At 38.5% G+C, this 14,600-nt stretch overlaps 1 long non-coding RNA gene across 6 annotated transcripts; it reads right to left on the bottom strand.

Annotated features, from left to right (window-relative positions):
• Positions 1–502: 502 nt before the first annotated feature.
• On the bottom strand, positions 503–14,466 carry LOC104911095. Of its 6 annotated transcripts, none has more exons than XR_793636.2 (5): positions 14,451–14,465; positions 12,827–12,930; positions 10,869–10,905; positions 10,043–10,265; positions 503–9,152 (listed from the first exon to the last, which is right to left on the bottom strand). It is a non-coding gene; the product is annotated as an uncharacterized LOC104911095 (long non-coding RNA). The 6 variants fall into 6 exon arrangements; XR_002115121.2 differs by having other exon boundaries at positions 12,876–12,930; XR_793639.3 differs by lacking the exon at positions 12,827–12,930 and having other exon boundaries at positions 14,451–14,466.
• Between the last annotated feature and the right edge of the window lie 134 nt (positions 14,467–14,600).

Here is a 14,600-nt window from a genome sequence, read left to right as displayed (position 1 = left end):
GATCAGAAGCTCTCTGCTACTGTCTAAAACCACCTTTGAAGCTTTTATTGAAAAGTTGCCCATCTTAGATTAAGTTCCAATAGAGTGACAATTTTTCTAGGGTTGCATTCCAGGAAGCTAGAGAGAGGCTCTTGTGACTGAAATCTGCTAAAACGGCTGGACCCAAAGCAGCCATTCAGCATATGGGTGTTTATCTCAAATTGTTAAGCACTGACAAAGGTACAGCAATGTTTCAGAAGTGGAAGAAGCACCTGACTGAAGATGCAGTGTATTGCAACTTAACCATCTGTCTTTTGAACAAATGACACATCAAGTCTTAGTGCATTCTCAGCCTGTGCTGCTTTATTGCTAAAAAAATTTGTATACAGGTGCAGAGTTTCCAAGTTCATTTTTAAACAGTTCCTCTTTACAGCGTCAAAAGAATAAAATCTTATCTTGAAATCCTTAAAGATGCATAGATATAAAAGCAAGCTGCCTTTTGGAAAAAACATCAGAATTTGCAGGGAAACATTCTTTTACTGTTACCATGTAAAACAGGTGCAATGCAAGTACATAGATGCAAGCGATACCAGTAATTTTCTCCACTAACCCGCGTGAGTAATGCCATCAGAAGTTCAGTATAAGAAGTCTTCTCTAACCTGGTTTGTAAGTACTAAGCCTTTTTTTTTTTTTTTTTTTACCAATCTATAATTACTACTTCTCCTTTGCCGTTAGATCACATTTCTCAAAAGGAAGATATCTTCACTGAAGTCCTAAAGTAGCTTACTCCCCAGGTTTTATATTGGAGAGGATAAGCATGAAAAATGGATTCAAGTGTTTGCTCATTACACAAAAGAAAACATACGTAACGGAGTTTAAAACCACACGAAATGTTCCAAGAAAAAAAACCAACAAAACAAAACAAAACCCAACTCAGCACTAGGTGGCCACAATTAACTGCTGGGCTAAACTTGTTTCACCAATTCTATTTTTTCTTGAAGAAGTAGGCTCAAAGGATTTCATTTAATCTAACTTCGTACAGTAAAATAGTTCAATCTTCTCTTATAATATTCCTATATTTATTTGGCAATTCTTGTATATCTAGAAAGCATTTGTGAGAAAAACATGCCCCATTGTAAACCCAAATCACGGTGCATTATGGATAGTTGGCTACGAAGTATGAACAGGAGTTAACTTGACACAATTCCTTCCTCCAAGACACCACCTCTTTCTGCTTAAGAAAGAGGACCAAGCCTCTTACATGGAGAAGTTTTCTGCACAAGTTAAGCCCACCTGCAAAATTAAGCTAAGCTAGAAGTATGGAATTCTGCAGTAACACGCCAGTATTCTACTTGAAAACAGCAAAAGCGTCAGTGACATCCACTGTGCCACATTCTGTGTTATTTTCAAACCACCAGCAGAAATTCACTGCATTATTCACTACAGGACTTGGGAGATATTACTGAAAGCAGAATAAAAGTTTACAGAAAGATGGCACCCAAGTTCCCTTTTACTTAATAAGTGAAATAAAGAAAAATATTATATTGCAACCCGTGTTGCAGAAGATAAAGACCTTCAGTGATCAAATCTCATTTTCTGTTTTTAAAAAGCTCCTTTTCAAAGAACTTAAAAAATATACAAGATTACCAGTATTTTTCAGGTTCGTTCCTGCAGATGCCATTATTGCTGGCTGGTACCAGTATGCTTCAGTACAGCTGCCTGTGTGGCTAGAGAGTTACCTGAAAATACTGCCTATTAAAAAGCTATTCAACACCTGAAATATATGTACTGTGCTTATTAATTTCAGTCTTCTCCAAATAAGTTCTCTCACCACAGACAAGCTTATTACCTACCGTCTGGCAAATACTATACTCATTTTGAGTCTGTTGTTTCTGTTACTGTTTTTTCTTTTTTTCCACCAGTTGCTCCCCCCTGCACCATGTAAGAAACTCTGCACCCTTTTCTTTGCTACAGCTGCAGCAGGTGAGAAACCTCATCTCGCCCCTAAACATGCTTAGTTCATGCCCTGCTTTTTACATGCTCAGGGCACTAATACGAACCAGACAAGAGGTTATGAAGGCGAGTTCTGCTGATCCTGGTTCCTGATTTACAGTTTTGGTGCCATGCTTCTGACCCTATCTATACATTCTGCCCCCTTCTCTACAGAGGCAGCACATTCTCTAAGAACAAAAACAAAACAATCCCAAAATTTGAGAATCAAAGCAGGAAGTTCAAGCTATTGGTATATAATTTCCTATTGCTTCATTATGTATAAATGCATATCTCAATTTACTGGTAATAACTACATTACACTAGACATTGTGAATCATGCATAATTAGAATACTAGCTCTAAGATTTCGTTTGTGGGCCTGTGCCATTTTCCTTCAGTTTCTCCATGCAGTTCTTCGTGCCTAAGGCATCACAAACCAGACACCCTTTATTTGACCTGCAAACGTGCTCATTTGGAGGGGAAGAGGAGAGAAGCAAACAAGACTTAACGGGACACAATAAACAGTAAGCAACCTTCAAACTTTAACCTCACATATTGTAAAGCCTTGGGAAATCTGTCTACATTACAACCTGGTACGTAGGCTCAGAGACAGAAACACACTCCTTGCTTATGTCAAGTACACCTACACTTTCTCAAAACTCAGGAGAAAGTGCAGAGCAGAATGAAAGGGAACAAATTATGGTAGTGTTCTGCACTGTTAAATGAGACACCCTGGTTTGACTGCTGGCTTTTGTGTGCCAATCAAAGTGCTATAGGGGCAATATGCTGGATTGTTCAGTAAAAGAAAAGCAATGGAATCTAACTTGAACTGCCATTATGCAGCTCTGTACCCGAACAGCAAGCTGGATTAAGCTCTGAAGGAAGCCCAGACTCCTTACTAGAGAAGCCATTATTTCTAACTCTGGTTATCCATCAAAAAACATTCTCTTCCACACTTTTCTATTTTCTACTCAAAAACATACTGCCAGCTCTTGTTAACATAATTCTTGTATAACATGTTAGTGCCCTAAAGCACACTACGGTTTGTTCTCACTCACTATCAAGTAGTCTTTGCAAGCCTTTTATTTTTGTCCTACATTTGACAATTATGCTCAACTGCAGAGGTTGCAATTTGTCAAGTTGCAGCTCCCAGCACAGGTACTGGCTAGACCTACTGCAGCAGCAGCACCACTGGGCAAGGGACGGTACTTACATGTAGCTTCTGGGGTTGCTACTGCTAAGTGGGTGGTGGCAATAACATCAGCGGTGGTCACTACACTTTTGATATCCCACAGTGTTGTAGTATACAACGCTACTACTTAGTTTTAGAAGCAGTGAAGCCAAGGAGTTCAGGTTGGAACAAAAATCATGCCATAGCACAACAACTGAAAGGCAATGGAATTTCCTTTGCAGCTGTGAAGACTGATAGTATATGCTGAAGCCTGAACCGAGAAGAATATGCAGATAGCTTGCCAAGCTACAAGTCTTGATTTCCTCCCCTTCTCTAAGTTAATGAGACCTTGGAAATTTCTATTCCGCCACAAAGTTCATACTTCTGAAGTCTAAACATGACCATGTTTTCACTGTTAATTCGCTGTTACGTAAATGTATTTGCCAATCACAAGGAATTTGTAATTTATTTAATGTAGTTGGATCACAAGGCTTCCAATGTTATCAGCAACTCAATAGCTGGAATTCAAGCTGATTTTAACTTCCCAGATCAGTTACACACATTACATATGAACCAATTTAGACATGTTTATGCTTATTTTGGTTACTTTATACTGTAAAAATGCTCACAGTCCTTAACAATCCTACTACCAACTTATGAAGGGCCAAAAGGCTTCATCTTAGGTCACCTCAGAACATTCAAAGCCTCCCTCCAGCTGGAAACTGCAGTCCAAATTTTTCAGCTTTCTAGAAGAAATCTAGCCACATAGATCTAAGCTTCTGATGCAACAATTCTGTTCAGAATACAGTACCATCTGTGGGCCATATAGTCTCCACACACTTCTGTATCTGCACTGAAATCACAGTCAGCTATGGATGCTTTAGAACTCCTGTGGCTCCTTTATGTAACACAGCAAAGGCTTTGCTGGGTGCAGAGGCTACAGCTGTAGATCAATATCCCTTTCTGTAACCAGAGGCTTCACAGTGCTTGCCTCGGCTAGACTTCAAGCACTGACAGAAACCAATGGTCTGAAACAGAATGTTTAGCAAGTCTAAAATTATTTTTGCTATAAAGTAACATTTTTAGAATCCTGAAAATCTCCTTTGGGGTAGACAAATACTCTATTTTATTTTTTTAAGACCCATCATTCATATCAAGATCGGTCTTTTTAAACAAAGAAGTATCTACAGTAAAATTCTAATTTCAGAAACAGTTTCTTTCCACAGTCCAGTATTTGGAAGGGCCTAGTTTCCCTTCAGAGAGGCAGAGCAAGCACTGGACTATGAAAAATGAAAAAGAAACAGGGAAACTTCAGCTATCTGAAAAGATATTTCAGAAAAAACTGCCTTTTCTCCAGCACTCACTGACAGTGCTTCAGATACGTGACACAGCTCAACAGTAGTATAAGGTTAATTAACTAAGTATTCAAGTGCCAAATTCCTTCCAATGAGAGGAACACTAAGAGGAATTCACCCATCTTAGGAAAAGAGACTTTTCACCCAACTCCCTGCAGCACAGAGCGCCACAAACTTATTTGGTTATTACCCACCTATTCTACTGTACAGCCTTGCTAATGCAAGTTATTTACTATCACATGCAAAACAGTTATTGCTACTAAAGTTCTATTTTCTTATTAAATCATCTTATGGCTTTGTTTGCATCAGGGATTCTTCCCCCTACATACTGTGCTATTTTGCATTCCAGTTTCAGAGGTATTTTTTTCAATTGATTCTCCCAAGCACTAAACTACTTTATTCAATGGTACAGCTACTTCTGTTCAGAATTGAACCTAAATGAGTACAAGTCCCCCAGAGCTCTGCTGTAAATGGCCCAACCACCCAATTTTCTTGGCAAAGCATTAGATGCAGAGAGGCGAGGGGGACATTGTTATCTACACTAACTCCGCAAGGATTACTGGTTTTGCATCAAAGAACATGCTACTTGATTAATTATTTTAGAGATATATCCTATTAAAATTACAAAACCAAGCCACCCATTCCATCCCCCCTCCTAATGGCCATTTACAGGCAGGTCTCAGGAAAAATAAGATGCAGTATCCTCTCTAAACCGACAAGAGAATTTTGTTCTTGTAAAGAGAGAAGTGTGTGAAGAGCAACACTGGCACCAAATAAAAGATTTTTTTTCCTAGGAAATCAGAGAATGCCATTCACAGAGCACTACACACCTCAGGAATCATACCAGTCTCTTATCTGACCAGCCCAAGCTGCCCACTGAGTGCTAAATCACTTCAACTTCCTCGGGTCTAAGTTTTCCTTCTGAAAAAAGCAGAGGGAGAAACGTAAGTTATTAAAATTGAGATTAGAGCTGGAAAGCAATGCTGGGAGTTACCCAAAATACGAGATACTGAATCCTCAATAGGTGGGAAATCTATGATCCATAGGCTAGATACTGCCTGCTGAGCAGATACAGGCTGCAATGTTGTTTTTCAGCAGCCCTTAACCCAACTACATTCTCTCTTATTAAGATGTGTGTAAACGCAGGATCCACCAAAGGTGTTAAAAGATTCAATAGGACTTCAGAAAAGAAAAAAAAACCAAACCCATCCATTACTGCATGAATTAAGTCTTCTATGTAAAATTGGCAGATAGCATTTTACAACCAGTAACTAAATGAGAGTAATGTTTAACTGGTTATTATAATTACATAATCGGATTTGAAATATAGGTATGTTTTTAACTTAATAGATTTTGTAAATAATATTAAGGTAGCAGAGAGGTGCAAAAAATGCACACTAACTCTTCAACATATTCATAATTCTGATAATATCATATGATGGGTAATAATAAAACTGAAAATGCTGCTCAGAGAAGAAAACACCTTCAACAGAGACTAAAAAGAAAAGAATAACCTGTGACAGAGATGAGAACTTTGGATGCTTACGTACACTAGTTTACAAAGATACACTGAAAACAAAACACTAACGATGATTCTATGAAGCCCGTTCCATTTCTAACGATAGCATTATCATTGTCAAAGGGAGGATACTGCATACTTAGACCATGTTTGTGACATTTCTACTGTATCCTTTCTATTGTTAATTACATTATCATCACGGTTTATTAATAAATTTGTCACTCTGAAATTGTAAAAATACTACTAGGCTCATGCACTGATCCTAACATGGCACTACAGTTTGCTACAAAGCACTAATGCTTATGGAACTATACACATCTCAAAATGGAAGACATTGGTGATTTTGTTGTTTTCAAACAACTTGTAACATCATTTTGTCCACAAGTATTAAAATATATATATGTATATATATATGATCTATTGCACATGCCCCTTGTTTCTGTAATCTTTCACACAGGAAGATTTCCAACCAACACAGAGAAAAAGTGGAGCAAGAAAAAGTAAGTAGGTTGAGGCAGCATTTCCGAGCAGCGGTTTTATAAGAGGCCGCTGGAAAGGTATGGCAGTGGGGTCTTCTGGGCACGCATTATTGGAGTATTACTTCTGCGAAAGCCACAGATCTTCAGCCCCACTAAAAATATTATGTTCTAAGCTACAACTTGAAAACTAACATTGTTCCACTGCCAGGGTTAGAAGTCAGTTCTGTTTTTTGTTTTTTTTTTTGTCACAACGCGGGGTTACAAAACGTTGAGGGTTATTCTTACAGAAGAGGAAAGGGCTGAAAGCATCTACTCTCTAGTCAGAAAGATCATTAAGTTTTTGTTCATACTCACAGAAGAAAAAAATTCATTCCTGTCCCCCAGTATTTTGTTATCAAGCTATGCGAGAATCTACTGCTAGCTCTAATGTCAGAAGGACAAGTATGGGCAAAAGGAAGTAAAAGAAATACCAAGATTCATAATCAGATGATTCTTATGCCAGACACTTTTCAACATATAATCCTAAGATATTAACAGTATTTTCCATCAGTTAGAGATGGATCCTGCTTCTACAGACATCTACTATGGTAGATGTTTCCTATTGGTTTCAACATATGGAGGTTCTAAATGAAAAATGTGCTTTTCTAGATGCATCTAGTACCAGAAAATTCAGATCACATTCAGCAAAGAAATCCTATATTCTTAAAATAAATCAGGCCAAGTTGGTGGTTGCCTCAACAGGATTAATGTAACTCATCTAAACTAATAAAAGGAACACAGCTTATCACAATGTTGCATATAATTTAAGTGCACCTCTGCTCATTACAGTGGGCATAATTTTGATACGCAGTGTCTTAACCACCCTGCTTAGCTTACATGTTTCCATGAAGTAAAGATCAGACCCCAAAAAATGGGAAGGGCTTTCACTAAATCTTACTGTTACAATGCAAGTCTAAACACAGCTCTAACCTTACTCTGAGGAACAGGATCAGTACCAACAACTGTCTTTCCTCTGCCATGGAAACTTGGTCCCCATAAAATTTCACCACATTTTACGTTTCAGAATACTGCCCTTGCAATCTATCAGTAAGATTTAAGAAAGATTTCAATTGTTGGCTTTTCCAGCCATATTCAGTCCATCTGGCTCTCTCCAGTAGTTTTCTGAAACAAAAGACAAAACAAAACACCCCACCACCCAACCATGTTGTGGTTCCTATTCCTATGCTATTGTTCCCCAAAACATAGTACTAGAGCCTATACCCCTTATTTGATCAAAATTTAAAAATATTTTAAGCTAAATCATATATTTTGTAATGTTTGGATTAAGGTGCGCTAAGAAATCCAGACTTGAAATGGAGATTATTTTTTGCCAAGAAATCTTACTTGCCATATCCATTAACATAGCAAGGAGCATGTGAACAGTATAAGATCCCACCTCAAAATGATTGAAAATATCTTATATTAATCACAAACAATGGAGACAGAAAACCCTGTGCAAACATAAGAACAACAGATAGCGCCTTATTTTGGGAAGGAATAAGAGGAACCAGAAAAAGGCCCACTCTAAGCATTTCTGCTATCTCTCAACTCGTACCTCTTATATGGCTGAGCTCATTCTGGGCCTAGAGGATGGAAACATACAAGCCGTCTCAGTTCTCAGTTCCAAAAGAATTAGGAATTTGATTCCATCAGCAATATGAAAAAGCTCAATCTGTGTCATGGAAGCCCAGGGGGTAAGCTGCAGCTTTATACCTTGGGTCTCTTCCATCTCACCAGAAGTGGATTTCTTTAATAAAGAAGTTCTGTCACATCTTTTCAACTGTAGAATGGTTTTGTTCCATTTGGCTGCTAAGGATCCATAAAAAGCCCAAAGACGGGAATGATTAATGTGAACTTAATCATTATCTTGTAACCCTAGAGGTCTTTAAAGCTTCATTTTTCTTTGCTAAAAATGAAGTGGTACAGAGTAATTTCTCCTTCTGTTCAAAGTTCTTCATAGCCAGAACTTATATGGGTTTACACATGCAAATATACATTTTGATCACAGATTGGGATGATGCTGTTACACACTACAGACAAGGTGATTCTGCATTTGTTCCTGTGCATTAGCTGCTTTGTGTGAGTTAACATCAAGATATTTATCTACAGAGTCAAGCCAGGATCCTGAACTACAAAATACCTGTTATTTGTGGGACTTCTTCAGTTGCTTGGCAAGTTTCTTCCTCATAACAGAGCAGAAAGTATATTCTGGTTTCCCGCTGCATACATGTCAAGGTTGACGTGGCACTGCATGCAGATACTTTATATGTCAGGAATTTCAACATGACACAGTGAAGAACTTAATCTTCTGAAAATGAGGAAGATATCAGTGAAGAACACCAGCTTCCACTTGCATCTGATTGCAAAGTTTTTTCTTATTTTAAAACAGAGTGCAGATAGCCAGATGAAGAGCTGGCACTGAAGACATTTCTTCAGGTAAACTAATGCTGACTTCTGTTACTTTGAGTTCTAATGAAGCAGTAGGTTCCTTCTGTAGGAGACGTAATCTCAGGAATCAAATGTTGGGTGAGATGGCTGACACAAGAAGGGAAGAGATCTTTGTTCATTCAGCTCCATGAAAGTGAAGGACAGGGTTTTGTTCATGAGAACAGAAACAGCCTGCAGGCAAGCAAAAGTACAATCATCTTAAATGTTAGGAGAGGATCTGGAATTCCAAAATGAAAAGGAAGAAAGGTAGTTTAGGAAACAGAATAAAATGTACTTCACCTTAATATACTCGCTGGTTCATTGATTTTTTTTTTTTTTTCTAACAGACAAAATCAGTTGGCTTCAGACTGCAATAATCCCTTGTTTTATAAGATCTTATATATCTCATTCAGATGTCCATAAACTGGCTAATGATATACTATAGAAATACTGAACTACACACTTACTCAAAGCAGTGCATCTGAAAGTACACCAATGTTAATAAGCTATAGGACTTCTCAAATGTGGCTCTGAAATATGCTATGACAATGCTGAGATAGTACTGGAATGCAAACATAGAGAATAAAGTCTGCTATAGCAGGTCCCAATTCAAAGAGACACTCTAAAGTGTTACCTAATTAATGACAAAACTGTCAGTGCTGTAGCGGAAAAAAAAAAGCACTTATGACAGCTGTAAAATCACAGATTAGGTGGTTGTTTTTTTTTTTTACTCATTTTCTCCACACTTGTCCACAGTGTAGACGCAGATCACTAACTACCATCTTGTCACTGATCTCCTGGCCTTTCATCAGTGACACACCCAGAATCACCTAGTGAAAGAAGCTGTTAAAATATGTTTTTTTTGCTTTAAGGTTGATGCCAGCTTGGACTAGAAGGTAACATGAGTAGAATCCTGCATTCTCCTATACAACATTGAGAGATGTGAAAAAGGAAGCATTTTTTCTCTTTAGTTTCTTTCTCAGATATAAGAGCATGAGGATACATCATGTTTTCTAACTTTTCCCATCCCTCCCTTTCCCCTGGTCTGTCCTTGTGCGTTTTTCTCGTATTACTCTATTTACCTTAATCCTTTAGTTGTTCAGAAACAATCTTCAGGTAATAATTCTCAACTCCTATGTTAGAAGTAGCGAGTAGGCCGTGAAAACAGCAATACAGCACACCACCATCACCTTTCACCTTCTTTATGAGGCACGCAAATATTTCAGCGGATGATGAGCTTGAGTAACCACGCCCACAACTGATGGGAAAGTCTTATTTTTATCATGAAGGTGAGGAAAAACAGACCTGCAAAGATGCAAAAAACACGCCAAGGATTTGTAGCTAAGCTGAGAATAGAATCTAACAGTCTGTTATGTATCTTAACTAGCAGAATATGCCTACTTCATTTACAGGGAAAAATAGATAAATCAAAATTCTAGAAATTGATTGTCATACTCAGACATTTTGAATTCACTTTCTTTTACTTGATAATTGACATTTGGTTACATTACTGTTCTTCCAATCCTTCTGTTTAACAAATCTACCTTTAAGATAACTACTCTAAGATAATGGAATGACACAGTTGCTGTCTCTTAGAAGAGTAAAATGACAACATGGATCAGGTACTTAATAACTTTCAAAGCATTTATTTCTGTTAGCATATACATAGTTAAATCAAGGTTTATTTCAAGCAAAGCCCAAGTTGAAATCGATGCTGAGACAAAATTCCAGTTCTCTGAAAGGATTCTAAGCTTTTTCTTAAAAACCCATTAACTGATGCATTCAGTAAGGGAAAGAAAGAAAGAAAGAAACAGGGGGAAAGAAGGGAAGGCAGAGAAAGAAGGAACAAAAACCTGGTAAGTTTAGTATTTTATATTTAGTACCTAAGTAATCTTTTGGTTCACTCACCACTATTTTTCAACACTCAACATTCTCTTCAGAGAATCTAGAGAGAGAGAGAGAGAGAGATGAAAAAATTAAAATGAAATTTACATCTAGGAAGCCATTCAGATAACAGGTTATTGTTTGCACAAGACACAGAAGACCATCTACATCTTCAAGGAAGTAGTTAACACTTTTAGACATTCTACATTAAACACGATGTTACTTTTCAGATGATCACTGCTACTGTCTTGTTTCAGTGTAAGGAAAAGGATGGCTAAGTGAGTCAGAGCTAAGTATGGAAGACCCAGGATGGGTAACTTTAACAGGATGGAGTGGGAAGCACATGCCCAAAACACGCCTAGAAAGCTTTGGTTCAGAAACCATTCTGCTTCCTGAAGTAAAACCATGTGTATAATTCCTGAATTACCTTTTCCCTGGAATCTGTTTTTGCTGATAACAGCCTACAGCCCACAGCCCATATTCATCTCGTTCTATCTGGAGAATTAAGTATACACCAACACTCAAATTAATTGATTGTATATATTTTGAAAATAAACAACAGTTTATAATAAGCTATAACGTGTCAATTTCATAGGAACTGAGGAGGACACAACAATTTCAGCCTCCAGTAAGGCAAGGAACTCTCGTGTAAATATAAGCCACTACAGCAAGGAGTCAAAATGCCTCTTCTCAAGGATGCTGAGCCACCAGCTTAAATTACAAGTGTACTGGGTTGCTCTGAACACACCTCTCAGATCACACAAAACTACTGGCAGCCTCACCAAAGCATTCCCGAGCTTTCACCCTCCTGCACAACACGGTATCACTGTATTTCTGCAAGCACCTCCAGAAAACCTGCACTGAGCAGATGATCCCTAGCACTGGGCTTCAGGCTGCTTGGACCATTGTCCTGTTATCAGTTCTGACCCTCCTGATTTGAGCCCTCCACACGAACTTGACGAGTACTGTGCAGCTTCAAGAGGCTGAGGAACCAATAGTAACTGATTACCAAAACAATTAATTTGATAAATAACAGTTATCTAATTCTCCAAGCTAACTTATCAAGCAAATGGAAACAAGACATTTTCCAAGATCAGTCTTTGAGAAGTTGGGTTTTCCTTCCTTCTAAACTTACAACTTCAGAAAGTCCTTTTACAAAAAGGCCACAGGTGACATAAAGTAACTCATGCAAAATAATGTCTCACCCAATACTGATCATTTATTTTAAGTTAACTGATTTTGGATGCCCCAGTTTTTAACCAGTCTTCTTGATATACTTTCTATCTGATTTCCATAGGTGATGTGGGAGAAGGTTCACAACAGCATCAAAAGAACTTGCTAACGCAACCAGATATAAATCAAGGCTATTTAAAATTAGCAGGCACTGAAACTGACAGTGACAGCAGCAACTCTGTAATTAAAATCTATGGAAATGCAGGGAAAAAAGTTATTTTTCTTGTTTCATACGTTACTCTGAACATATAATCTAGAACAAGAAATACTTGTGAAAACTCAGCATTATATATATAGATTCTTTCCTGTTAAACGTTTTGAAACTACTATTTTCCAGAGTTTTTGACCTATTGCCCACTCATATTCCTTTTGCTCTACTGTAACTAAAGGTTAATTTCCATGAACTCTGGGGAGGAAAGATCAATCTATTTACATCATCAGCACGCCAGAAGTAGAATGAATGCTAAAATGAAGAACATACAACTATATAACCTGAGAAGCGTATGAGGAAGGAAAGACTTAGAAACAGGCTTATGGAAAAGGGTCACAGAGACAAACAGTCAAAAGTTATAGGTGATGGAGATATGTGAAAACGCATAAAGCAAAATTAGCATTTAAGATGCCATGTCCATTGAGGTCTTTTCGATAGCTTAAAGTCCCAAATGTAACCAGAAAGCTGATAATGACAAAAGCTTATATTACAAAACAGAAGTAGCAAAATCATAATATGTATATGCATATATACATACTATCACAGAGCAGGGACAGGGCTCTCAGAAGGGTTTGCATTATCAGCACCTTAGTTAGTAGGTACTCGGGTGCATCCTTCTGCAGTTTCAGAAGACACTCACATCTGGCAAGAGAAAACAGTGACAATTCACAGAACAGGACAGGATGGAGAGACAGACCACTGTCAGCTCCAAAAGGATACACTGATGTGCACCTACAGCACAGAATAGTCAATACGTTGGGAGTCCACAGGACATAAGGACTTGCCAGCTGATGCCCCTAGTCCTCTGCAAAAGATCCCTCACTGCTAGACAGATGAAGTAAGCACTCCTGCCGTGCTCCCTTGGCTGCTGGATGGACATCTCAGGCACGGCAGACATCCAGCTGTTAATTAGATTCCAAGCCTAAGTCACTGTAACCTGTTTTTCTATTTAAAATAAATTTACCCTTACCTCCTCTGAGGTTCCCAAGGATATTTCCTATCTTTTTGGTACACTGCTAGTTCCCATAGCAGTAGATAATATAGGGAAGGCTGTTTCACAGCTGCAATTTCTGTACATATCATAGTGGTGGAATAGATAGGTCCTATGGCTCTCTACTTTTCAAGCAAAGAAACATCCCTGGTTGCACATCCCATTTTAGGGAAACTGTGCCTTTGCATCTTCCATCCAGATAACCACCAGCACTGCTTTCAAACATCATTTCTTTTCTAGTTTTACAGGATGAACGTGGGAGGTGTTGAAGAAGTACTCCAGACTCTTCACAGACTTGGTCAGAAAGTTCAGCCTTAGTCAGCCCCTGATTTTTGATATCCCAATGAGAGCTTACCTTTGTAAGATGCACAACCTAGGCACATATTGCACAGGCTTACAGCACCACAAGCAAGACCGTAAAGCAGTGCACTTTGTCAATTAGGGTATTAAAAACTCTAATTTCTTTTTGTATGACTTCTGAGAGTTCTTGAGCATTCAAAGCAATTAAGAACATATACTAAACCAAATGTACTTGGTTACTGCTCAAACCTCTACAGCTTCACATGAAGAAAGCTGACAGGTTATCATTCTTCTAATTATAGTATAAAGAAAAATGATCTTTACATTATATGATCAAGGCAAATAGCTTGGTATATTTCAAACATCTCATCTCAAACCATTCATACATAGACAAGTCTAAGCAGGTATTCAGCAGCAGCCTTAACGCTGGGTTGCTCACAAGCTGCCCTTACTGTTACTAGGAGAATGATACAGCACAAGGGATAGAAACGTGCTGTAGCACATGCAAAGCATTCCTTAGGAAATGGTCTCAGAAATAGCTACTGCTTTTAGAACTAGTTACCAATTCACACTTAACGTTTCTTCCAAGCTACCCCATTGGTTACAAACAAATTTCTTATCAGGTCATGCAAGATAACACCCTGTGTCTACACAGGATCTAAAACTTCTCATTTAGCCACTTTGGTGGGTCATCATCTTTTTTTTTTTTTACTTTTACCTGACATTGAAAACGTAGCCACTTCGAACTCTGTAACAAACTAGATTTAAAAAACTATTATAAAACACGAGACACAAGGCACTTCCGTGCTAGAGACGGCGTCTGACCCGCACACCCGCAGAGAAGGGCAGGAGGCTCTCAGTGACAGCTTACCGACGGCTTAAGGCCCTTTTCACCTCCCTAGCAGTTGCCACCCGCGCCGCTCGGTTCGCCTCGAACCCCGCAATGGGCGCAGTCCTGAAGTTACTTTGCCCCGTGGATCGCTCCCGCGTTCCGACCGCGTCGGCTCGCCCGGAGCCACCA

Source organism: Meleagris gallopavo, chromosome 5 (assembly GCF_000146605.3).
Source record: "Meleagris gallopavo isolate NT-WF06-2002-E0010 breed Aviagen turkey brand Nicholas breeding stock chromosome 5, Turkey_5.1, whole genome shotgun sequence".
In the NCBI taxonomy this organism is placed as follows: domain Eukaryota; kingdom Metazoa; phylum Chordata; class Aves; order Galliformes; family Phasianidae; genus Meleagris; species Meleagris gallopavo.
The sequence above is the reverse complement of the archived record's forward strand: the minus strand, read 5'-3'. Positions and strand labels throughout refer to the sequence as shown.